The 24979-nt window shown below is 46.8% G+C and overlaps 1 long non-coding RNA gene and 1 pseudogene across 1 annotated transcript in view; both read left to right on the top strand.

Moving 5' to 3' along the window:
* The window catches only part of LOC112583775, an 87573-nt gene that overhangs the window by 25633 nt on the left and 36961 nt on the right, over positions 1-24979 (top strand). Inside the window, exon 2 of the long non-coding RNA XR_006549656.2 lies at positions 22157-22237. This is a non-coding gene — a long non-coding RNA (uncharacterized LOC112583775). The remainder of the gene's footprint in view (positions 1-22156; positions 22238-24979) is intronic.
* Positions 9304-9400, top strand: LOC112584014 (annotated as a pseudogene).

Here is a 24979-nt window from a genome sequence, read left to right as displayed (position 1 = left end):
TAGTGGCTTAGTGATAAAGATCCACCTCCTAATGCAGAAGACGTGAGTTCAATCCCTGGATTGGGAAGATCCCCTGGAGGAGGGCATGGCAACCCACTCCAGTGTTCTTGCCTGGAGGCTCCCACAGACAAGAGGAGCCTGGCGGGCTACAGTGCACAGGGTCACAAAGAGCTGGACACGACTGAGCATGCACACAGCTGTCCTGTCAGGCCCTTGAACCCTCAGCTGCAGCACCAGCTCTGTCTTGATGTCTTTAAGGACCCAGAGTCAGGTCAGCTTGGCCTCCAAACTGGTTTCTGATATTTTCATCACTGAAGTCATTGGACTTCTGCCTGGTTTCTGATACAAAGACTGAACTGGCCCCTTCTGGTATTTGGATGTTTTCTTGCCTGAATTCTTTGCTAAATAATTGGCCTGGCTCTTTCTAAGTTGGGAATCCTGCTTGCTTCTGCCAGTTCTTCTCCTAATCAGGAGTCCTAGCCCCAGACCCCAATCTGGTGCTGTGGAGCCTTCTACCTGTTGACAGGCCTGCTAAGTACCACCTGCCTGGATTCCTGGAGACACCGCTCAGTCTGGCTCTCAAAGCTCCTGAGAGCAGGAGCCTCCAAAGGCTTGCTTGGATTGATTAGCTGCTGCACTTTGCCTATTGATCCAGCTTTCTCTTATCATCTGTAACTGATGTTGGAATTATTCCCAGTCTTCCTTGGAGGCCAGGGCTTGCTCCACCGGCACCATCAAGAGTGGAAACTGGGAGTAGGAAGTTCCTACCTTCTGTTGTGCTGTGTTTAGTCGCTCAGTCGTGTTCAACTCTTTGCAACCGCATGGACTGTAGCCCTCCAGGCTCTTCTGTCCATGGGGATTCTCCAGGCAAGAATACTGGAGTTGGTTGCCATACTCGCCTCCAGGGGATCTTTCTAACCCAGGTCTCCTGCATTGCAGGTGGATTCTTTATTGTCTGAGCCACCAGGGAAGCCCAAGAATACTGGAGTGGGTAGCCTATCCTTTCTCCAGGGGAATCTTCCCAACCCAGGTATCAAACCGGGGTCTCCTGCATTGCAGGTGGATTCTTTACTACCCGAGCTAGTAGGAGATACCAAAGGCTCAAGAGGAGTGGGGTAGGGCAGGATCTGTCAGAAAGTGTCAGGGTCCCAGTGGAAGGGAGAATGAGGTAATCCTAACTCCATGGGAGGCAAGGGTGGATTATCTATTAGGACCCAACCTGGTTTAAGCAAGTTAATTGGGAAGTCCAGGGGTAAACCTGGCTTTAAGAATGGCTCATTGCTTGGGTTTAAATGGTATCACTAGAATCCAGTCGTGCCCATCTTCCCATTTAGTTTCTTCTTTATTTACTTCTTTCTTCAACTGGCCCTGACCTCATGTCACAGGGTGGCTGCCAGCAGTGGTGGGGACTGCATCCTTCCCACTTTCTTTCCAGAGGAGAAAGAGAAAATCAAAACTCCCAGAACTAAGCTTCCTGATCTGGGTCACTGTCCTTCCATGAAGGCAACCACCAGGGTCAGGAAAATGTGATGTATGGATTCATTAAGTGTTGAGTCAGAGGATTCAGCCCTAGGTTTGGGGATAGAATCAATCCCACCCAAAACCACATGGCTGAAAATGGGGGCAAGAGTGCTCTCAAAGGACATTCAGGCACACTAAAGTGGGAGAAGGAGGGAATGGATGTGGGGAAGGAAGTAAGTAAGTGAAAGTTGCCCAGTTGTGTCTGACTCTTTGCGACCCCATGGACTATACAGTCCCTGGAATTCTCTGGGCCAGAATACTGGAGTGAGTAGTCTTTCCCTTCTCCAGGGCATCTTCCCAGCCCAGGGATCGAACCCAGGTCTCCTGCACTGCAGGCAGGTTCTTTACCAGTTGAGCCACAGGGAAGCCTGGATGTGGGGAGGCAACCTACAGATATTCATTCTAATTGGAGGTTGAACTTGTGTAGTGGTAGCTGAAGACTTCAGATACGACAGGATCTTAAAGCATGCAGGGGTTAAGGGATGGGGAGGAAAGGTGCTTGATTGACCTCCAGGGATGGGGTGTGTGATTGGGTCAGGTTGCTTAAAGGGCCAGGAACGGATGGGCAGCTGGTTATAGTCCTCTCCTCTCCTCTGTGTGCTCCAGCTTCATGTGTAGGTCCAGATCAGGTCAACAAGCTCTACATCTCAGCACCTTCCACACTGCCCATCTGGCTACAGTTAACTCATCCAGGCCTGGGATGAGCTGGACGTCTTTCTACTCAAAGGACACATGATTCAGTCCAACAGTATGCTTATTCTTTTGGCAACAAAAAATGCCGTGTAGAACGTTCATTGCCATTCTGGACACCGCCTCCTTCAAAAGCCCTTTGGGTTTACTGCCCTTGTTATTCTCTGTAGCTCAGATGTAATTTGTCAGTCTCATGTAATGTATTTCATCTTGAGTGGAGTCTCAGGAAAAAAAAAAAGTTTGTGGCCACAGATGCATTTGAATGCTTTCTATCATCAGAGGACGAAACTAATGTCGAGCTAGTATTTTGCCCACATGGGGCCAAATTGAAGCTCCAAGTCACAAATCAGTTTTTTTCCCTCAGGTGTCTGCTGATCCATACTCTCTCTGCTACCTTCACGGTCTTGTTGCCTTTTTTTGGTCCCTAATTATCATAGTCACCACTGTGTTTAGTCTTGGAAGCCTCCTAAATCCTTTTGGAATCAATCAGAGAGATTTCAAGGGAAGTAAATAAATACCATGTGATTTGTTTTCCCTCATGTATTGGTTTTCTCAGCAGGGAAGGGAAAAATGTATAATTCAGATGTAAACTTTGTCTGATTAAGATCAAATGAGATTCTCTTATTCTTTTATTTTCTTTCTGTTAACCCTTCTGCCTGCTTCTTCCCTCTGTCCCCTCCTTCCATTGTGAAAGAGTGTTTGATCCTTTGACTGAAGGGGAAGGAGAAATGTTGGGAGCTCAGAAGTGCCTGGCGGAACATGCCTGCTTCTCAACTTCCTCTGGGGTGGAAATTCATTTAAAACTTGCAGTTTCCAAAGTGGTTGCCAAAGCCACAACATGGTGAAGGGGGAGGGGCCCTTAGCATCTCCCAAGGACAGGCTGGAGCCACGCGGTGGGGGTGCGGAGTAGGCACGCCTTGCAGAGACCGTCTTTCTGAAAATGTCCCCAAGGTGTAACAGGGAGTTTCCGTCTGAACTGATGAGTCTGGATCCCCCGACAGCAGTCTTGTGGGGTGGGTCTCAGCTTCCACCCTGTCACTGTCTCGACTGAAACCCACAGAAGTTTCCTATTTCCTTCTTCACTAAACTCAGCCTCCTCTTCCTGACTTGTAAAACTCTCCATAAGCTGGGTGCATTCTATCAAGAAGATACCTTCATCTGTATCACCATCCAGCCCGATTGTAGGCTTTAGTACTCTTACCTCCCAAGACACACAGAGTTTATATCTTCGAATTGGAGCAGAAGACCTGAACTTGAGTCCTCAGTCTACTTCTTACCGCTCGGTTGTCTTGGGAAAGTCATGAAACCACTCTGAACCTCAGATTCTCTTCAGGACATGGAACCGGTGAATATCTACTGAGTCCAGGAAACTCTGCATCCATGTCCATCCATTACTATCTCTTTGGTAGCTATGCCCTAATTTTCCCCTCGAAACATCTCTGTCCCGCTTTTGGTCTGTGAACTTCTGGGTGGAGTTAGTTCTGCTCCCAGCATCAGGAGTAGAACCCATGATTCAACCCAAAGCTGAGCAGTGTATCACAATGCCCCCTGATTGCCTCCTGGGTGGATGGTGGGCAGGTGACCTAAGCTGGTCCAACCAGAGTGAATTGCTGCACTTCTGCAGGGACACTTGCTCTTTTTGGCTGAATTTGGGTCTGGAAGGATGTGGTTGCTGCAGCCTGAGCTGGAGAATCAAGCCTGAAACTACCCTGAAGTTGTAGAGCTGAGCTGAGCAGGGGGTGGGGGGAAAGAAACCTGGTCTGTTAGTGCTGGAGGACCATTCTCTATCTGCATCAGCCATCAAATGGCTTCTTCCTCCCCTTTTGTCTGTCCAAAGCCTTCCTGATCTTTCCTCCCCTCCTTCCTTTCTTCTTTTCTGTCCCCACTCCCTTTCTTTTAATTTGCAAAGAAAATCATGGTAAAATACACATAACATGAAATTTACCATCTTAACCATTTTTAAGTGTACAGTTTGGGGGTGTTAAGTACATTCATGTTGTTGTGCAACCAATCTCCAGAACTTTTTCATCTTGCAAACCTGAAGCTCTGTACTCATTCAACAGTTCCCCATTTGTGCATTCCGCCAGCCCCTGGCAGCCACCATTCTACTTTCTGCCTTTGAGTTTGATTCCTCTAGTATATACTACCCATATAAGTGGAGCCACACAATATATGTCCTTCTTATGTCTGGCTTGTGTGTATGCTAGGTCACTTCAGTCATGTCCAACTCTGTGCGACCTTATGGACTGTAGCCTGCCAGGTTCCTCTGTCCATGAAATTCTCCGGGCATGAGTGGGTTGCCGTTTCCTTCTGCATGGAATCTTCCTGACCCGGGGATTGAACCCCTGTCTCATGTTTCCTGCGTTGGTGCCAGTGGCAGTCTTGACCACTAGTGCCACCCGGGAAGCTATTCCACTGAATATAGTGTCTTCAGGATTCATCCATGTTGTAACATGTCAGGATTTCCTTCCTTTTGAAGGCTGAATAATATTCCACTGAATAGATATACCACATTTGGTTTATCCATTCATCCATCAGTGGACATTTCACTTGTTTCCACTTTTTAGCTATTGTGAGTAAGGCTGCTATGAACATGGGTGTACAAATATCTCTCTGAGACTCTGCTTTCTGTTCTTTGGGTGTATACCTGGAAGTGGAATTGCTGTGTCACGTGGGGTTCTGTTTCTACTTTTTGGAAGAACTGTCATATTTTCCATGAGTTGCACCCACAAGGCACAGGTTTCCAATTTCTCCATATCCTTGTCAAAACCCTTCCCAGCCTTTTTAGCCAGCATGAAGTTGTCTCCCCTGATCTCTGACCACCACCCCCCCGCTCCACCAGCCCTCATTGGTACCCACCACTGAGCACACCAGGGATGCCACACAACTCAGCTCAAGGTTAGACATGGGCCTCTGTGGTTTCTAGACGTTTAGGTCTTTCTGAGCAGAGCAAGAGCTTCCTGGAGGTGAGGTCTGTGAACCCCCATCAGGAGGTGTCAGCAGGAGGCTAAGCTCCCTGGAGGTGCAGAATCATTTCCTGTTTGACGTCTTTATGGGACTATTCTTTGGAGAGATTTTGTTTTTCAAGCATCTCCTCATGTCTGGCACACAGAGGCAGATAGAGCCATGAAAGCAGCGGTGAGGTTTAGATTCGCACCCCTGAGCTGCCCTGGATAACGGTGTGACCTTGGCAAGTCACCCTCGTTCTCTGAGCTTGTTCTTCAGCTCTAACATGAGGCTGCGTTACCGCCCACACAGGCCTGTGTGTTTATTGAAGTAACTGGTGCAGGGATGCAAGGGCTCTGGGAGTTCCCTCCCCTACCTGCCCAAAACTGATGGAAGCAAGTGTCTATAAGTGAGATAGAGTTCCTTGAGAGTCTGATAATGCTTAATTTTGGAATATTTGAGGATAATTGGCATTCCTAGACAATCCCCAAATTTGTTTCAGCTGATGATACTATCCTGGAGGTGGGGGGACCCAAGCTGCTAGTAAATGACTAAATAGTTCAATCAAGTTTTATGTTGATGTGACCATTGATACTTTCAAATCCAACTCAAGTGCCACTGCAAATATTGCTTCCTCCAGGAAACCTTTCTTAATCCTACAGGACTTAGACACATCTCCATGTCAGCTTGATTGGCTTATTTCCTTGATGGGACATGTCAGCCCACATCCCCTTGTGCATTGAAGCCAGCACATAGTAGATGCTTAGTAAACATTTGTTGAGTGAATGACTGAATAAATGAATAAGTTTCAATGCCATATAGGGAGGCTAAGGAAACAGCCTGGAAGATTGTAGCAGGAGAAATATCCAGAAAGAACCTGGAGAGTTCATAGCAGACTCTCTGGACAATTGAAGGGTGCCCTGATTTCTCCATTCAAATTTCAGCTCTTAAAAAATCACTGCAGATGGTTACTGCAGTCATGAAATTAAAAGATGCTTGCTCCTTGTAAGAAAAGCTATTACAAACCTAGAGAGCATATTAAAAAGGAGAGACATCACTTGGCTGACAAAGCTCCATCTAGTCAAAGCTATGGTTTTTCCAGTAGTCATGTACAGATGTGAGACTTGGAACATAAAGAAGGCTGAGTGCCCAAGAATTGATGCTTTCAAATTGTGGTGCTGCAGAAGACTCTTGAGAGTCCCTTGGACAGTGAGGAGATCAAACCAGTCAGTCCTAAAGGAAATCAACCCTGACTATTCATTGGAAGAACTGATGCTGAAGCTCCAATACTTTGGCCACATAATGCGAAGGGCCAACTCATTGGAAAAGACCTTGGTGCTGGGAAAGATTGAGGACAGGGGAGAAGGGGGAGACAAAGGATGAGATGGTTGGATGGCATTATTGACTTAATGCACTGAGTTTGAATAAACTCTGAGGGATAGTGAAGGACAGGGAAGCCTGGTGTGTTGCAGTCCACGGGTTGCAAAGTGTCAGACACAACTGAGTAACTGAACAATAACAAAAATTACACAGCATAGCCAAAAGTGAAAAGTGAAAGTCTCTCAGTTGTGTCTGACTCTTTGCGACCCCATGGACTGTACAGTCCATGGAATTCTCCAGGCCAGAATACTGGAGTGGGTAGCATTTCCCTTCTTCTCCTGGGGATCTTCCTAACCCCAGGGATCGACCAGGTCTCCCGCATTGCAGGCTGATTCTTTACCAGCTGATCAGCATAGCCAGTGGGCCCCTAAACTTGAATGTAGATATGGCTTCAATTCCTGACTCCTCCACCTACTAGCTGGATGACTTTAAGCAAATTACTTGACCTCCCTGGGCCACCAGTGTGCAGCCCAGTTAGCCCTCGTTCTGGCTTTGCTCAGAGCCCCCACCTTCCCTGTCTGGCCCTTTGGGGCTGATCTCTTCTCCAGTCGGCCTGCCGTTTACACATCTGAAAATTATGCAGGCCAATGGAAGCATACATCCTCCAGCCCACCCGCTCCTCACGCAGGGGATTAAAATCTATCTCATCTTCCCAGTTTGGAATGCTGAATATTTGGTCAAGGATTCAGCTCCCCTTTTTTATGAGGCTTTAAGAAAACCCAAATTAAACCCTGATTTGTTTTTAAAGATCAGAATCCTTAATCTTGCAGCATTTGGCTCATTTGCCTTACAGGCTTAGAAGGGAACATTAAACAGATTCTGTTTCTTAGCACACTCTGCTTTTTCTCTGCTGTGTATTCGAGGGGGTGGACAAAGCTCTTGAGATTTCCTGTAGTGCTTCAGCCTGCTGGATGACCTTGGCCAAGCCTCCTTACTTCTCTGGCCTTTGGTTGTCATCTGTGGAATGAGGGGGCTGAGCATCAAGGCCTGTGTACTCCTTGAGGGATCGCTTAAAACTCCTGTGTTGCAAATGGAGGCTCAGAGAGAGGAAGGGACTTACCAAAGGACACACAGCTATTTATTGGGCAGAACCAGCTCAGGGCTTCTGGTTTTGAGAGGAGATATCCACCCCCTAGAGACTCCATTTTCTCTAAGGAAGAAACATGGGGCTTTCAACAATTCCTGTTTAATTTTCAAGCCTCCTACTTTCCTGGGTAGAGTACATGGACTTCAGGATGAAGTTAGTGTTTTCAGGGCTATAAAAATGCAGCCATGAAATTAAAAAATGCTAGGAAGAAAAGCTATGACAAACCTAGACAGAGTATTAAAAAGCAGAGACATCACTTGGCTGACAAATAATCCATATGATCGAAGCTGTGGTTTTTCCAGTAGTCATGTATAGATGTGAGAGTTGGACCAAAAAGAAGGTTGAGCACCAAAGAACTGATGCTTTCAAATTGTGCTGGAGAAGACTCTTGAGTCTCTCTTGGACAGCAAGGAGATCAAACCAGTCAATCCTAAAGGAAATCAACTCTGAATACTCATTGGAAGGACTGATGCTGAAGTGCCAATACTTTGGCCACCTGGTATGAAGAGCTGACTTATTGGAAAAGACCCTGATGCTGGTAAAAATTGAGGGCGAAAGGAGAAGGGGACAGCAGAGGATGAGATGGTTAGATAGCATCACCAACTAACTGGATATGAATCTGAGCAAACTCTATGAGATGGTGAAGGTCTGGTAAGCCTGGTGTGCTGCAGTCCATGGGGTCACAAAGAGTTGGACATGACTTAATGGCTGAACAACAACAGCCAAAAAAAAAAAAAAGAAAGGAAAATCCAGAAATGGGGAAGTCAGGATGTGTTGACATATTCTGTGCTTCAGATGTACCAAAAGGAAAAATGTTTGATTTAAACCAAAATGATGTGAAAACTAGCAGCCAGCAGCCGTCATAATGTTTCCCTAGCCTTGGATAATTGCCCAATATAGTGACACATTTTTCCACTTTGCCTTGGACTGAAGGGTTTCTGAGATGATGGATGAAACCTGGAAAGTCCCAGGCAAACCAGGCTGACTCGAATGAATGGACCACCCTACTGGCTGGCTAGTAGGCTAAGAGAAAGGGCTTTAGTAGGGAGCTCAGGCTGCTCTGAGTAATGAGTCAGTCACTTCTTTGCCATGCAGCTTTGAGAGGGCCAAGCTTGCCAAGTCTCAGTGTTCTCATCTGATAGTTGGGCTTGAATGGGGTAATTAGTTTAAATTGTCTACTTTATTAACTGGCACAGAGCAATCACCCACTGAATGTTAAGTCTCTTCCTTCAAGGGGGGAAAAAACTCAAGTTTTTTCATTTCTTTTTTTTGGGGGGTAATCATTGTGGATTCCCCCCCCCAGCTTTATTGAGGCATAATTGACAAATAAAATTGTAAGGTATTTAAAGTACACCTCAAAACACTTAAATGCACACATTTTGGTGATATGTAAGTACCACTTGTGAAAGGATTCCCATCATTCATGAACATCTATCACCTCACATGTTTATCTTTTTTTTTTTGTATGAGAAAGGTGTTTTTTTTTTTTTTTTTTTTTTTTTTTCCTGACTTAAATTCCCAGCATGTAGTAAAAGAGGTTACAGGTAGTGAGGGAGGATTTTATAAAATCATGCAGTATTTTCTCCAGGGTTGGGTTTTGAGTAAATCACCACATATCTTGTTGAACTCTTGGGCAAAGCAACCATATTGTCAGTTCTTTCTCTTTTAAAATGTTTAGGATCCCTTCTTGGCCTTTTGGCTAAGATGAAGTATAACATCTGTTCTTATCAGTTGTATACTTATAGCTGATTCACGTGGTCATACAGCAGACACCAAGACAACACTGTAAAGCAATTTTACTCCAATTAAAAAATGTTTAGGAAAGTCATGGCTCAGCCTTGGGGTGCGAGAGGGAGCAGTGGGGTCCAGCCTTACACACAGCTTGACTGATGCAGAGAACAGAGGATGGTTGTTGGCATGAGATCTAGTTTTAAAATTCCAGTTCTGCCCCATTTTGGCTGTCAACTCTCGTTCTCTCCTGCGTCAGGTAAATGACCATCTGTACTTGGCCAGGTTCTCATGTGGCCTCTGAGAGAGTGAGACTTGGGAGCGTGTGACTATTTTAGTCCTGTCTATTTGGGTTCCTGTCTTAGACAATCAGAGGGTCTCAAGGTCTTCCCTGTGCCATTCGAGGCTGGGTTAAAACAGGAGCGTATGTGTTGGCTGGGGCGGGAAGCCAGCTCTTGTGGTGAGATATTTCCCCTCGGATACCTGAAGATAAAATCCAGACCGTTGGGGACTTCCTTGGTGGTCCAGTGACTAAGACTCCGTGCTCCCAGTGCAGGAGGTCCCAGGTTCGATCCCTGGTTGGGGAACTAGATCCCACATGCCTCCACTGAAGGTCCCGCATGCTGCATCTAAGACCTGGTGCAGCCATATAAATAAATAGATATTGTAAAAAATCCAGACTTTTGACTCCAGAACCACAAAACAACCTGGCTGCTCTCTTGGCAGCTAGGTCCTGGGTTTCTGTCCATCTAAATCAGTAAAGAGAAGGTCAGAGGTGCTGAAGTCAGAGTCAGCTACCCCACTGACCTTGCTGGCAGGTTGTCTCAGGATTGGTTCATATCTTAGAGCTTTTTGTCTTTATTTCTCCCCAGGCCTGCAGTTTTAAGCTGTGGATGTCTGCAGGCTGTTTGGAGGGCCAGGAATGGCCCCTCTGGCCTCTTCTCTTTCCCCACCAGCTTTGAGAGGCAACAGTGAAAAAGTGCAAGTGTTAGTTGCTAAGTCGTGTCCAACTCTTTGTGACCCCATGGACTGTAGCCCAGCAGGCTCCTCTGTCTATGGAATTATCCAGGAAAGGATACTAGAGTGGGTAGCCATTCCTTTTTCCAGGGGATCTTCCTGACCCAGGGATCGAACCTGGGTCTCTTGCATTGCAGGCAGATTCTTTACAGTCTGAGCCACCAGGAAAGCCCAGCACAGGGTAGCTAATAAATGGTTCATCAGTGGCTGTGGCCCTATTAATGTAGCCCTTCCACTACAGTTGAACACTTAGGGGGCTTCCATTATAAGTAACATTGGGATGACCACTGCAAATGGGCCTAAGTAATCCTTTAGGAAAGTTGGCAAAGAGAGAGGTCATGCTTGCTCTACAGATGAGATTTCCTGAGAAGGAAAGTTGAGCAATTTAAAACAAATTTGCAAACATTTGGAAAGAAGTCTTCCTCAAATATATCTCATCCTTCCTGCCTTAGCCAAGCATTCTGGTGAGACTCTTTCTCTTGCATTGGGATCAAAATTAGAGTCCTTAGTTACCACCCTAGGGTGCTATAATTGCTGGTGCCTTTGAAATTAATATGAAAGCTACTTCCAGAGTCTGGGCTGAGAAGCAAGCAAAATCTCCCGACCTGACTCAAGGTGCATTGGTGGTAACAAACCTTACGTGCTTCAACACGAGACAGAAGTAAACTTCAGCCCTGGCTCAGTGTCAGCTCTCCACTGCCCCAAAACACAGACCAGAAAGGGACAGTCTGTGATGCTGGCATCTTGCCTAGGCATTTTGGTTATTATATTTTCAGTTGAGTAAATTCAATTATTTTATTTGGTTCATTTCCAAATCTGACATGTTACTGCTTATAATGTCAAGTGTTTGGCCAGTCTTTTCAAATTTAGCTTTTATCTCTTTGAACGTAGCAGGCACAGTTATTTTGTGGTCCTGTCTGATTAATGCCAGGATCCAGGCTCCCTATTAGTTTGTATCTCTTGTCTATTTTTTCTGCCAGTTTTCACTCATGGTGTCTTGTCCCTTGTTTATTTGGTGGAGGAAATGGTGTTGGAAAAAATTATTTGTAAAACAATGATGCTTTCTTTTAAGAGGATTTTAAATTTCTTTGGCAGGTGCCTGGGGGCTCTAGAATCTGAGATAAACTCAATCTAAATGTGGGGCTTGAGATTCCTGGGTTCCTCAAATATCTTGAAGCAGGTGGTGGTCCTTGAAAGAGCTGTTGACCCACCCTTAGCTAGGGGATGTGGGCTTTGTGAATTTTTCTACTCCTCCCCGCTCCTGCCACCGTACTTACTAAACCTTCTACATACTGATCATAGGACATTTTTTTAAAAAATTAGAACAAATCATCATGCAAACAGAGATGAGAGAGGTCATTCAGTCTTGGGGTTTCTACATGGGAAAGTGCCTGGTTCTAGAGGAGATCCCAGTCATCTGAATGTCCAGAGACAGACATGGTGGATTAGCACTGGCCTGAAGAAGGCAAAAATGCTAAAGGAAATCCATACATACTGCAAATGAGAACAGAAACCAGAGACTGCGACCTCCTGCTCCTGCTTGGTGACCTCAAGTCTTCCACCGAATCGTTTGTGTGCATAGCACGTGTCTGCTCTCCACCCTCCTCACAAAGTCCTGCAAGGAGCAGACATCACTGCTCAATCATAACCCTTGATTTGGGTCTTCCACCTGTTAGCAAAAACTTCCAGTAACCAGATAAGATGCAATACTTTGAATGACCCACATTTTACTTGATGGTTCGCCTAATGCTGAATATCTAGCCTGTTTTTATTTCTCCCTCATTATGAAATACTTATAATGAACCTCTTTGCATCTGGCTCTTTGCCAGCATTTTGAATGGCTTCTTTGCGGGGAGATTCCTAACAGTGGATCAAAGGATATGAACTTTTGTCAGGTTTTCAATAGGTATCACCAAATTACTTTCTAGAAAGTGTGTTTCAATTAATAACACCCACCAGGAGCATGCAAGAGGGTCTGCTCTATTCCTTGCCACAGCAGATATATAATTAAAATAATTTGGGAGCCTAATTTGGTAAGTGAAACATGATAGCCCTTGTCATTTAATTTGCATTGTGCACTGTCTCTTTGATGCAGATCCCTTTTGGTGAAATTACTTTTTTGGTAGTTAGTACCTCTTTAACAGAAGCAACCTTGAAAATGGGGGCAATTACTCCAGTGTCTAAGAGCTTTCTCTTCTTAGCTTTTATTTTAAAATATATACAGGCTTCCCTGGTGGCTCAGTGGTAAAGAATCTGCCTGCCAATGCAGGAGACATGGGTTCAGTCCCACATGCCGGGGAGTGAATGAGCCCATGTGCTGCAGCTACCGAAGCCCATATGCTCTAGAACCCATGCTCTGCAACTAGAGGAGACACCGCGATGAGAAGCCTGTGAGTTGCAACTAGAGAAAGGCTGCACGTAGCAACAAAGACCCAGCACAGCCACAAAGAAAGAAAATTTTTAAAAAATGTACATTGCATAATGTACTACGTCAAAGTGTTCCATATTGAGGCCTTTATGCGTCTTTCTAGGGTTCTAACTGTTTTTTTTTCTTTGAGCACGGGGTGAAATCCCAAGGCAAGGAGAGTACATTTGAAACTAGAAGGGTTAGAGATATTAATTAGAACTTCTTGAGGGCAGTTTCAAGGTGAGTCAACTGGTACTAACTTGCCTTACCCAGAATTTCCCTTGAAATGCTTTTTATCCATTTAGTTATGATTCAGAGCTCAGCCTAAGGATTGGTGGTAGGAACCAGCCTCTCAAGAGCTGCCGTGGGCCCTGCAGCCTGCCCTCCTGGCTGGTGCCTCTTGCCTTGGAACCAAAGAAGTTCCAGAAACCCCCCAAGAGTCCAGGCTGGGATGGGCTCCATCAGGCTTCAGCATCCAAGCTCCCACCTCTGGCTCTGTCCCTGGCTGAATGAAACAGCCAGAGGCAGCCTGGGAAGGACTCTGGCTTGGGCATTAAAAGTCCAGGTTTGCTCTGGGTCTTAGTTGCAGCATGTGGGATCTAGTTCCCCAGCCAGGGATTGAACCCAGGCCGCCTGCATTGGGAGCTCAGAGTCTTAGCCACTGGACCACTAGGAAGGTCCCACTCAGGGGGCACTAGTGGTAAAGATCCCACCTGTCAATGCAGGAGACGTAAGAAACTCAGGTTCCATCCCTGGGTTGAGAAGATCCCCTGGGGAAGGAAATGGCAACACACTCCAGTATTGCTGCCAGGAGAATCCCGTGGACAGAGGAACCTGGCAGGGTACAATCCATGGGGTCGCAAAGAGTCAGACATGACTGAAGTGATTTAGCACACACACATGCACACATCTCTGGACATCTTATGTGAGAAAAATAACCCTCAGTGTGCTGAAGTCTGTGTTAGCTGAGGTTTTTGTTACTGGTAGCCTAGAGGGTGGAACCCTGACTGGACGAGGAACACTGCTCCTCCCTGCCAATCATGGGGCAGATGGGGTCAGGACCCTTCTGATACAAAACCTCAGCCTCCACTGCAACCCAGGACCCTATGCTGCTGAGGGAGTGGAAGATTTTTTTTTTTTTTTTTAAGCCTCTTGCTGCCTTGGATTCCTGTGGGAGGAAGCAGATAAAGGCAGCCTGGGAAACTGGGAAAGGGGCCGGTTTGCCATCAGAAGGTCAGGAGTTGAGGCTACCTCAGGTGGACGTTAGCTCTGTGCTTGGGGCAGGGTAGACCCTGCAGGTGGGTCAAGGGCCCAGCTATGGGGCAGGGGAAGGCGCTGAATGGTCACAGCCCAGTTAGGATGGAGGGTGGAAGTTCAGAGGAGCGCTTTTGCACCGTTTATATCAAAGAAGGCTTCCTGGAGGAGGGGCCCTTGAAAGATGTAGCTGATTTGCTTGGAAAGAAGACCACAGCAGCAGGGAGGACCACATGCCTCTTGGGATGACATCTTTTTACTTTGACTCATGCAAGGTCTCGCTGGACTGTCTCTGCCCACACCTATCTCCTCTCCATTTGTGTATTTTCTCCACCGGCCAGCCAATGAGCTCTGGGAGGGGAGGGACCATGCCTTTGTCTCGGTAGACTGGCAAGGGGCCTTTCTTGAATTGCTGATGCGGAAAGGACTATAGGGAATGTGAGACCTTAGGGTGTCTTGAGGCCTGGAGGAGGTGGTGAGCTGATGGGTCTGGGGGTGCAGTCCCTGCAGAGGGGTCCTGGAGAGCAGGTTGGAAAGGGAGGTCTTCAAACTGTGCTTCCTGATGATATTTTAGGCCGATTCCAGGGCTCTTCCCTGAGAACTCTAGGGGTATTTTTTTTCCTTTTGGTACCAGCGAGATTAACATGCAAGAGCATGCTTCTCACTGACCACAGGCCCTTTGCATCTGACCTTGAGCTAGAGAATCTTGGAATGAATTAGCTGAGAGCAGAATGCCTCCCATTTCCCAGAAGCTCGTCTCATCTCTTGGGATCGCAGAGACGCATCAAGCTTGCTCCATGATCTCTGTGACTCTGAGGGGGGCACATGTACTGGTGTGCAAGGAGAAGAGGCCTGGGTGCAGGAGGCTTAGGATCCTGCCCTGATTCTGCCACTGACCAACTGGGTGGCTTTGAGCTGGTCTCTGCCTTTCTGGGGGCCCAGTTTCCCTATTGGGTATGGATGACCTGCCAGCTCTGACAATCTAACTCGTGTCCCCTTGGGACTCCTTATCCTGGCTACCAGAATACGGGGCCCCGAGGCTGTGGGTGGAGGCGGCCCTCTTACTTGGGAGCTCCTGGACGTCCATCTCCCAGGATGGTGAAGAGGCTGGAAGTGCTAATAATAGCTGGCATTTACTGAACATAGACATTGTGCGAGGGGACCTTGCATGCATCCTCTCACTGAACTGCCACACAAACCCTGTGAATAATCGAGCTCCTGGCCGTCTGGACATGTAAAGGAAGGTGTTATTTGTAGTATCATGAGTTGAATATCGCCCCACGTCTTGCTAGGTCAGATGACTTTACAGTGATGGAGGAATAAAGGTCTGGCTTTATTAAAGGAAATAAAGGAATAAGAAGCAAGGTGGTCAGAAGGAGGATGAGTTCAAATGGAGGGAGGAGCCCTGAGAAAGTGGGGGTGGAAAGGTGGTGTGGGTGAAGCTGGTGTGGGGGTGGGGCTGGAGGGGAGTTCTAAAATTGCTATGTCTCTGGGGTCAGGGCATGGTACCCAGGTTCCTCCCACTCTGGGCCCCCAGTGAAATGACCAAGGCCATGAGCACCCGTTCAGGTTTGAGTTGCCCGGGGCTTTGCTGGGGAAACCACTAGATTCTGAAATCAGCCTTTAGGACTGATTTTGGGTCTAGCTTGTGGGTGAGCTATAATTATGTCCATTATACCTGTCTTGAATGATTCACAGATGGCAGGGGCTTACGTAGGAGCAATGTTCCTCTTAATTTTTTTTTTTTTAAACTTAAATTTTCCGGTGATTCACTGGAGTTGAGAGTACAGTCTCATTGATGGGAGAGAAGAAAAAGTGGGGAGACAGAAAAAAGGAAAATGTCATCGGGTCCACTGGAGACAAATGAAATTGTCCAAACCATGTCCAGGTGATTCTGTCCTATAGGTTCAAACCTATCACCCACTCTCGCATCTGTTGACTCTCCCCTTTCTAGAAGTGGGAGAGAGCCCTGCAGTCCCAGGAAGGCAGTGGAGGTACAGCTGATGCTGGGAAGGTTGTGTTTTGAACCAGAAGCATCTGGCTTCAAATCTCTGCTCTCGCCTTAATGCTTGCTGTGTGACCCTGAGTCACTTTTTTAATCTCTCTGAGCCTCTGTTTGTCTCTCCTGCAAATTGGGAAAAGAACAGCTTTGCAGATTGCTGGGAGGATGACATGAGGTTATGTATGTTAAGAACTTGACATAATAGTAACGTTAGTCACTCAGTTGTACCCGATTCTTTGCAACCCCATGGACTGTAGCCCGCCAGGCTCCCCGGTCCATGAGATTTCCCAGGCAAGAATACTGGAGTGGGTTGCCATTCCCTTCTCTAAGAGATCTGCCCAACCCAGGGCTTGAACCTGGGTCTCTTGCATTGCAGGAAGATTCTTTACTGTCTGAGCCACCAGGGAAGTTCAGTAATAAGAACAACAGCAAATACTTATCAGCAGTTAAAATGCACCAGGCACTTTACGTGTGGTGTCTTAGTCCTGTTGATAATCTTTAGGGTGTGAACTATTATTACCCTCGGTTTACAAGGTGAGGAAACTGAGCTCAGAGAGATTAAACAATTGATGGAAGAGCTTAGGGGGCTGGCGCTCAAGTTTAGCTGACTTTATTTTTTAATTAATTAATTTACTTAAATAATTTTTATTAATTTTTGGCTTTCCTGCATAGCATGTGGGATCTTCAGTCCCCAGTCAGGAGTCAAACCCACACTCCCTGCAGTGGAAGCGCAGAGTCTTAACCACTGGACCTCCAGGGAAGTCTCTCTAGCTGACTTTAAAACCCACTGTAGGAAGACCTACTGTATAGCTCAGGAAACTCTGTTCAGTGTTATATGGCCACCAGGACGAGAGGGGAGTTTGGGAGAGAATGGATACATGTATATGCATGGCTTTGTCCCTTTGCTATTAACTTGAAACTATCACAACTTTGTTAACTGGCTACACTCCAATATAAAATAAAAAGCTTAAAAAAATCCACTGTAGGAAAGTAGACTTAAGCCACAACCCCAGTGGCCTTGTCCTTCCTGTTCCTCAAAGCAAACCTGCCTGAATTTGAGCCCCCTGACTACTCTCTTCCTGCTAAAGGCCCCACCAGCTTCTCAGACAACCTCGTCAGAAACTCAGGGTTGTCTTTGGCCCCTCTGCTCACTTGCCCATTCCTGCCAGGTCATACTTGCTGGCACCATTCAGCCAGGTGCCAAGACCCAGATCTGTATGTCTTCAGAGTAGGTCTGTTTCTTTCTTATCTTCTTCGTCCCCTCCCGCTGAGTTCTTGCCGCATCTCCCAGCTCCCAGTGTAGCCAGTTTCAGCCATCCCCTAGTCGGTCTCTTCTCTGCCTGTTTCAGGCTTGCCACTCCCTCCCTGAAACCTTCCCTGGCTCCCCAGTGCCTGCTACACTTAGCTCCAGCTCCTTAGCCCGACCCTGACTCCCTGTTTCAGTGTCCTTGGTCCAGTCCTCCCCACTCTCTGGTCCCAGTTTCCCCAGCTGTGAAACAAAACCCTGCCTGGGTAACCTCCTTTTGCATTCATAAGGAGAACAGATCAAAGCTGAGCTCTGGGACTTCCCTGGTGTTCCAGTGGCTAAGACTCTGCTTTCCCAGCAGAAGGGGCCTGGGATCGATTCCTGGTCAGGGAACTAAGATCCTACATTGTGCAACTCAGAGTTTACATGCCACAACTAAAGAGCCTGTGTACTGCACTAACACCTGTCATAGCCAAATAAACAAACAAACAAATATTTGATTAAAAAAAAAGCTAAGCTCCCACATGGGAGGAGGGGCCCAGGTCTTGGCTGTGCTGCCCCTGTCCGGGGTCCTGGGGCTCCCTGGGGCACAGTGATAACCATTGCGCTGGGTGACCTTTGAGGTCTTTTGGGGGCCATGTGCTTGTATCCTGAGGCCTCCCTGGGGATCTTGAGACATGAGTGGGTGCTGGGTCTCTGGGCCCTCCTAACTGGAGTGTCTGAGGGGGCTGGTGGTTCGGAACTGCCCTCCCATGTCTTACCCACTTTGGGGCAGTGTTGGGAGGAAGACCCGAGGAAGGCCTCTGTGTCAGTGGGTCAGCCAACCAGCTGTCCAGCCCCAGCATCTCAGTTGCCAAGGCCGGGGCCGTCGGCTCTGCTCACGGGGACTGTCATCCCCTCCCTGACCTCCTGTCTGAATAGACGTGGGGCTTTTCTACACTGCAGGAGGGAATCTCCTCCAGGGCTTCTTGGCCACTTCCTGTTGACCTCCAGCTGGTGGGTCATTGTGGGGGGTGGGGCAGCTCCCTCCCTTGGCTTTCCCAGAAGAAATCTGGAATGTCCACTCCATAAAGTGTGCCAGGCTCTGAGGGCCTGGTCCTCAGTCCAGAAAAGGGGAGAGGGTCGAGCCAGAGGAGAAGTCAGAAGGCCCAGGGTGGGCGGGCGAGTCTTCCCAAAAGTGAGTTTTACTCTGAGGCCCACATCGGGGGCCCTGGGATGAGGGGAGACCCCCGAAGGGTCGATGCCTCGTGTGAGATGTGGCTGCTTCTGGTTCTGAGGAGTTGGCTAGTCCGACCAGAGATGCAGTGTGAGGAGCCCAGGTGAGAACGGAGGGAGCTGGGCATCGGGTTCCTCCAGCGACATTACTGGGCCTGGGACCCTGCAGGTGCTGGGGACAGAGGGGGACATGTCCTCCCCACTCAGGGAGCTTACAGTCCCTTTGTGGAAACAGAAGCCATCGTCCCGTGATTCATGGTTTATTGGAGAATGTCAGTTCACAGGCGTCTAAACAGGAAGCATTTTTATTTTTTCACGTTGCTTTCCATTATGCTAGGTGAAACCCCCCTTTCCTGTCCCTTGACATTTTTTGGGTGGATTCCGTGGCTTCTGAGTCCTTTTGGGGCTTGTGCTTTATGCTGCCTGGGCAAGCCCTGCCTCCCCTTCTGAGTGTGGAGGTACCAGGTTCTTAGCTCCTTTTGTTCTCAGCTTTGGGACTTGGCCCAGTTCCAGGACAGTTGAATGCTTTCCATGACCCACGATTTGATGGAGTACAGGGAAGCCAAGAGGAGGGCGCCCAGCCTGGCCTCAGGGGGATCAGGAAAAACTTTTGGGCAACCTCTCCCCACCCCGGGCTGGACTCAGATTTCCTCTGGGCCTAGGGCTTCGTTACCCTGATGGTGTTCTCCCCTTCGACAAGTTTCCTAAGATTTCTGAGTCATTGTGAACTTGAGGGCAGGGGCTGTCTGTGTCCCCAGCACCCATCAGGCATGCCAACTGTAGGAGAATGAAGGAGCTGATTCTGGATGAAGAGTTTTGTTCTCCCGTGCCTCGGTGGATGAGGTCTCTTGGGATCCTAGAACAGTCTGAATTCTTTGGAGGAATTTCTAGAAGATGAGATGGCTTGGTCTGATCCAGGGAGTGGTGGGCTGTGAGCGGGGCTTAGCTCAGCCACGCGGGAGGCTGGTCCCTGTCAGTCCCCTGCAGCGTCTTCCTCTTGCTAAGTGTCTGCTTCCTCTTCCACCGTAGCCGGTCAGAGCACTCCCTCTGCGTTTCTCTTGGAACCCAGCTCTCAAGTATGTGGCCCCTCCTACTCCCTCCAAGGTTGTGTCTCTGGGACTGTGTCCTTTCCGATGACTTTCTGATCACTGGTCTATTTATAACAATGACTCACCCACCACCTAAACTTCTACAGGAAGAGTTGGCTTAGCAGCCAGCTCCCCTGGAATGTTAAACAACTTGTGCTTGTAAATGACCACCATTTCATTTCCCTGAGACGGGTGCATCCTTGGCCTCCTCTTGACCCTGTGGCCAGATCTCAGTGATCCTCCCACCCGAACCCTGCTCTGGTGCCACCGTCCCTCTTGTTTATCAGAATTCCTGCTGACCCTGTGACCTGCACAGCCAAGCGAGTTCCTCTTTCCCCGTTCACCTTGAGACCGAGACTTCCTCGCTCCACAGAGGGGAAGGCCCCTGCTGGATAATTTTCCTTTGTTTTCCTAGCGTTTACTTGTGAAGGAGCTCCAGTTGGGATGGGGGCAGGGGGTGGATGAAACTGGGAGAGAGCCCCCACTCTTGACCTGAGATGGCCTTCTCTCTTGGGACCCCAGCCTCCGCCAGGAAGGCGCCCACAGAGACCCCTTGTGCCCTGCTGCTCGCAGCCTGTGCCAACTGTAAAGTGGCCACTGGGCGCAGGGGCGGTCATCCATCGAAGCAGGTTCTGCCTCTGCCCCAGACAAGAACACTGGAGTGGATTGCCATGCCCTCCTCCAGGGGCTCTTCCTGACTCAGGGGTTGAACCCACGTCTCTCTACATCTCTTGGATTGGCAGGCGGGTTCTTTACCACTAGCACCACCTGGAAGGGGACGACAGAGGATGAGATGGTTGGATGGCATCACCGGCTCAGTGGACATGAGTTTGAGCAAGCTCCAGGAGATAGTGAAGGACAGGGAAGTCTGGTGTGCTGCAGCCCATGGGGTCGCAAAGAGTCAGACTTAACTGAGCGACTGAGCAACAACTGCCTCTTCTCTGGCCACTCCGGGACAGCCTCTCAGCATCCCCTCCGGCAGCTGTCTGCTGTCTCCTATGGTGGCTGAACTTGAAGGACACTGGTATGGACAGGCGTTTGCAGTCAGGCTGGGGAGACAAGGTGGCCCCTCTCTCCCGTTTGTCGGCAGACACCCTGTTGCCTCTGTCATAAGCAGTATATGGTAAAGACCATTCATGGAGTCCTTTGGTTTCCGGTCCGCGTCCCTACCCATAAGCTCCCCACATCCCCAGCCCTCCCAGCCACTTCTTTTTGGCTTCTATCTCATGGAATCCTCCCTTCACCACGTTAATGATTGTCACTCCGTCCAGAGTTCCACCCCCATTGACAGTGAATGTCTGTGTACTCGCCACCCAATTTGGGGAAAAAGAATATAACCATCACTTTTAAAAATAATTTTGCTAATTATTTATTTACTTTTGGTGGTGCTGGGTCTTTGTTGCTGCACGGGCTTTTCTCTAGTTGTGGCAAGTGGGGGCCGCTCTTCGTTGCAGGGAGTGGGCTTCTCGTTGCGGTGGCTTCTCTTGTGGAGTACGGGCTCCAGCGTGCCTGGGCTTCAGTAGTTGTTGCCCATGGACTCGGTAGTTGTGCCTCATGGACTCCAGGCACAGGCTCAGTAGTTCTGGCACATGGGCTTCGTTGCTCCTTGGCATGTGGGTTCTTCCTGGACCAGGGATTGAACCTGTGTCTCCTGCATTGGTAGGCAGATTCTTTAACACTGAGCCACCAGGGAAGCCCAACTGTCACTTTTAAAGTCCATCTGAAACCCTCCTCATCCCACCCGCTTTGCTCCCTTCTCAGAGGTAACCATGATCCTGAGTTGTGTGTTTGATGTTCTGGCTTTTCTCTATACTTAGGCCAAAAATATTTGCATCCCTCAACAATTGGTGGTTTAGTTTTGCTGTTTTTTTTTTTTAAACTTTATGTATATGAAATACACAGTTTATGTTCTTCTGTGGCTTGTTGTTTCACATTTTATTCTGACACTCTGTCTACCCTGGAGTTCATTTATTTTCACTGATGAGTTTTAGTCCGTGGTATGAACTCACCATACAGTAAGTCCCCTACATACAAACGAGTTCCGTTCTGAGAGCACGTTCATTAAGTTCAATTTGTTCATAAGTCCAACAAAGTTAGCCTAGGTACCCAACTAACATAATCAGCTACATAGTTCTGTACCATAATAGGTTTATAACACTTTTCACACAAATAATACATAAAAAATAAATACAAAAATAAAACATTTTTAATCTTACAGGATAATACCTTGAAGAGTATAGTAGTACAGGGCAACAGCTGGCATACAGGGCTGGCATCAAGTGAACAGGCAAGAAGAGTTACTGACTAGAGGAGGGAGAGGAAGTGGGAGATGGTAGAGCTGAAGGATAGGAGATGGAGGGCAAGCTGCAATTTCACTCATGCCTGATGTGATTGTACACACAAACGTGTTTACGTCTTTGAAAGTTCGAAACGTGGAGGTTGGTATGTAGGGGATTTCCTGCACTTAATCTGTTCTCTTGCTGATAGATGCAGTAGATATTGTTAGCCTTTCCCTTTCCTCACCTTTCATTTCTCTCTCTCTTTTTTCTCCGGTTATAAACAATGCTGCGGTGAGGATCCCTGCCGTCCATGCGGGAGAGATGCAGATGCCCTCCAGCTGAAGATCACTGGGGCACACCTGGCATGGAACTGTGAGGTATGAGCATCCTCACCGTTCCCAGATACCGCCAATCTGCGTTCCCATGCTCGGAGCAGGGTATCCAAATCCAGTTTTTCTGTGGTCTCACCAGTGCTCAATATCCCCAGACTTCGAAATCTTTGTGCGTGCAAAGGATATGAAGTGCTGTCTTGGATATGGGATAAAGGATATGACTGCTGGTGAGGTTGAGCATATTTTCAAATGTTTTTTTTTTCTTCTGTGAATTGCTGGTTGCTATCCTTTGCCTATTTTATTTGATGATTTTATTGATCTGTGGTGGTTCTTTATAGATTTTTAACATGAATCTCTTGGCAGGTAAAAGATCTTCTCCCAGGCTGTAGTTTGTCTTTTAGGGGGAATGGGAGGTTTGTTTGTTTTTCTTAAATACAGTGAAACACACCAATCTTTTTTTTTTTTTAATTTTATTTTATTTTTAAACTTTACATAATTGTATTAGTTTTGCCAAATATCAAATGAATCCGCCACAGGTATACATGTGTTCCCCATCCTGAACCCTCCTCCCTCCTCCCTCCCCATTCCATCCCTCTGGGTCGTCCCAGTGCACCAGCCCCAAGCATCCAGTATTGTGCATCGAACCTGGACTGGCAACTCGTTTCATACATGATATTTTACATGTTTCAATGCCGTTCTCCCAAATCTTCCCACCCTCTCCCTCTCTCACAGAGTCCATAAGACTGTTCTATACATCAGTGTCTCTTTTGCTGTCTCGTACACAGGGTTATTATTACCCTCTTTCTAAATTCCATATATATGCGTTAGTATACTGTATTGGTGTTTTTCTTTCTGGCTTACTTCACTCTGTATAATAGGCTCCAGTTTCATCCACCTCATTAGAACTGATTCAAATGTATTCTTTTTAATGGCTGAGTAATACTCCATTGTGTATATGTACCACAGCTTTCTTATCCATTCATCTGCTGATGGACATCTAGGTTGCTTCCATGTCCTGGCTATTATAAACAGTGCTGCGATGAACATTGGGGTACACGTGTCTCTTTCCCTTCTGGTTTCCTCAGTGTGTATGCCCAGCAGTGGGATTGCTGGATCATAAGGCAGTTCTATTTCCAGTTTTTTAAGGAATCTCCACACTGTTCTCCATAGTGGCTGTACTAGGTTTGCATTCCCACCAACAGGAAACACACCAATCTTAATGGCTGCAGTTTGGTGGGTTTTGACAGATGTATGGAACCATGTAACCTACTCCTCTGTCATGTCATGGAACACTTCCATCACCCCAGTAAGGTCTTTGTTCTCCTTTCCAGGCAACCACTGTTTTAACATCTTTTACCATATTGTATTAATCGTGTTCGATTTAGAATTTTATATAAATTTAATCATACAGTGAGTGTGTCTGGCTTCTTGCTCAGGATAATGTTATAAGATTCATCCATGTTGGGTAGATTTCTTTTTTTATTGCTGAGTAGATTGCTATTGTATAAATACACTGCAATATGTTTATCCTTTCTCCCGTTGATGGACAGTGTGGTTGTTTCAGTTTTTGGCTACCATGGATAAAATGGCTATAAACATTCTTGTACCTGTCTTTCTGTGGGCATATGTTTTCATTTCTCTAGGGTAAGTAACTCAGAGTGAAATTGTTGGGCTGTAGAGAAGGTGTATGTTTAACTTTATGAGAAACGCTGTGTTTCATCTTTTGACTCTGTTAAGGGCATTGTCTGTCATCAGATTTAACAATCTTTTCCTTTATTTTTTTTGCTTGCTTTTAAGAACTCTTTTTCTGAGGTCATAAAGATTTTCTGCTATATTTGCTTTGGAAGGTTTTAAACTTCGTGTTTCACTTTTGGGTCTTGAATTCACCTGAAATTGATTTTTGTCTACTGTGTGAGATAAGAATCTATTTTGCCCCCTTTCTCCATTTGGGTAACCAATATTCCCAAAACTGTTATTGACTAGAGCATCGCCCCCGCCCCCAATTGCAGTGCTCTGTCATAAATGAGATTTCCACATGGATTTAGATTTGTATCTGGGTTCTATTCTGTGCCATTGGTTTATTTTTCTGTCCCTATGCCAATACCACATTGTGCTAATTACTATAATTCATAAAATGTCTGGCTATCTGGTAGGGTAAGTCATTCTTCTTCATTCTTGAAAATCAGCTTGCCTACTTAGGGTCTTTACTCTTTCTTATAAACTTTAGGATAAGTTTGTTAGGTGGCAGGCATGTGTGTATGTGTGCAGGCGCACACATTCAACACAGTTGAAATTTGTTTAATTTTGTTTGTATCTGCATTGTATTTATTGATTTGGAGAGAAGATTGCCAATTTTATGACTCCAAGTCTTCTCATTTGTGAACACAGTTTATGTCTCTTTTTTATTTTCCTAAGGTCTTTTAATAAAGTTATGTGCTTTTTCTCTTAAAGATATTTGTGCATTTTTTGTTGGATTAATTTTTGGTATCTTCCAGTTTTTTTGTTTTTGTAAATAGAATTGTAAAAATGACGTTTTAAATCATCTGTTGCTGATTAGAGGAGCATAGTTGATTTTTTGCACACTGGTGGTTTAGCAAGCACTTTTCTGAACCCTTTTATTTGCACCTATGGTTTGGCAGTAACTGCTTCTTACATTTTCTATATGGACAATCCTATAATCTGTAGTGAATGTTTCATTTTTTCCTCTCAAATCTTTACAGCTTTAATTTTCTCTCTTGTATTTGAGCACTGTCTAGAATCTCCAGAATAATGGTGGCTAGAAGAGGA

This window comes from Bubalus bubalis, chromosome 3 (genome assembly GCF_019923935.1).
Source record: "Bubalus bubalis isolate 160015118507 breed Murrah chromosome 3, NDDB_SH_1, whole genome shotgun sequence".
Taxonomy (NCBI): domain Eukaryota; kingdom Metazoa; phylum Chordata; class Mammalia; order Artiodactyla; family Bovidae; genus Bubalus; species Bubalus bubalis.
Note: the sequence above shows the minus strand (reverse complement) of the source record. Positions and strands in the feature narration are given on the sequence as shown.